Source organism: Pipistrellus kuhlii, unplaced genomic scaffold, assembly GCF_014108245.1.
Source record: "Pipistrellus kuhlii isolate mPipKuh1 unplaced genomic scaffold, mPipKuh1.p scaffold_m20_p_8, whole genome shotgun sequence".
NCBI lineage: Eukaryota > Metazoa > Chordata > Mammalia > Chiroptera > Vespertilionidae > Pipistrellus > Pipistrellus kuhlii.
This window is the reverse complement of record NW_023425584.1, coordinates 24,515,793-24,517,605: the sequence shown is the minus strand read 5'-3', so window position 1 is coordinate 24,517,605 and position 1,813 is coordinate 24,515,793.

The following is a 1,813-nucleotide window of genomic DNA, read 5'->3' as shown; positions in this document are numbered from 1 at the left end:
GCAAGGAAGCATTCTTCATCTTCCTGAAGTGAGACCCAGGCCAAGGCCCCAGTGACCCTAAACCCCTCGGCCATATGCTGTCCCTCACTCCCTACAAGTCAGATTCCAAATTCTGCCCAGTTTCAGGCTGTGGATTAGCAGATCCCGGAGCTGTACCTGCTCCTCCTGTGCAAGCAGAGGATTGGGAACCCCAGGAAAGGAACAGGAGTGAACAGATACTTAACAGCTGGGGTGAAGATTAAGCTGTGCCGATGGGCTGACTGATAAGAGGCCAATAGGCCCCCTGGGGGTGGGGTGGTTGGTCCAGCAAGTTGGAAATTCCACTTGTTTTTATCTACTTTACCCAGTATTTATCCAAAAGGTTGGGAGAAGTGAGAGACCTAGGTTCCTGCCCTCAGGAGGCTTAGCATCTTAGAGCACATGTGTCAAACACAAGGCCCGCGGGCCAAATCCGTCCCGCCAGGCCTTGCAATGTGGCCCGCACCGCGCTGTCATCACTGCACTCCGCTGCGTTTCCATCACAATGACAGTTCAGTAAACCATTCGGCCCTCGATTTAGGCTGGATTTTAGATTTTGGCCCCTTCTCTGATTGAGTTCGACACCCCTAATCTTAGAGGAATCAGGCTAACTTCTTTATGGGCTCCCATCTAACGGCCTTGGCAGCCGCAGCTGCCTGCTCCTGGGGTGCTCGGTTCTGACCTCTAACCCTTCGGTTTTCTCAGAGAAGCTTCCCGGGCCACACGGAGTAAGGTGGCCCTTTCCTCTCTCCCACTTCCCAGTTATCCTCCTTCCTGTCCCACTGTTTGTTTCCTTCCTAGCACTTTAACACAAATCTATAATGATCTCATTTGTTTGTTTATTGCCTATCTTCCAGAATGTAAGTCCCAAGAGACAGTAGAGATCACGCCTGTCTGATTCAGTGCTGTGACGCCAGCACCTGGCACAGGCCCTGACACATAGTAGGTGCTCCACATACGTTAAATAAAGGAGTGGATAAAGTCTTTTATTGAGGCCTCACAGTAATGGTCTGGGATGGTAAACATTCGTCTCCTCACTTGACAGATAAAATAATCAAGGTTCAATCACCTTTCCAAGGTCATACCGCTAGGAAGTGTGCGCGCAGCCAGGGTTCCAAGGTAGGTCTTTGACTCCAGGTGTGATGGAAGGAGGTGGGGACCATTTTCCTAACCCTACATTGCACCAGAGTCCTCTTCCGGTCTGTCTCTGGGTGCGTCTCTACTCCCAACCCAGGCATTGCCAGATAAACCGGGGCAGAGGAAGAAAGAGGACAATTAGAATCTGTGAAGCATGGAAAGCTGACCTTTTCTTTCAGAGGCTTAGGATCCTGAAAAGGCCCCCGTTAGCCCTCCGTAGGTGGACCAGCAGGCCCTTCTAGTTCTGGCCCCCGCCTTCCTAAACGCCCTCCCCTTCTCGCCCTCCACCCCCAGGCCTTTGCACACACTGCTCCCTGAGCCATGCCACACTGAGTGCTTCCGCAGCGGGCTGTTCCGTCTGCCCGTGGAAACTCGGCACCAACCGGCACCACTCCTTCCAGGAAGCCTTCTGGATTCACTGCAGGAAACACCCACTTTGCCTCTCCAGCCTGGATTTCCAGGGCAGGGCCGAACACATGATGTGGTCATTGTTTACCTGTCTGCCTTTCCCATAGAGACCGCGTGTGTCACTCTCGGAGTGCCCCAGTTCCTCGTTCTGGGCTGGCACAAGGAGGGGCTCAGGGCATGTTTGTGGAATGAGTGAACCAACCAGAGGCAGGAGTTAGTACCCACGTCTCTGATCCCACACATCGTTTCT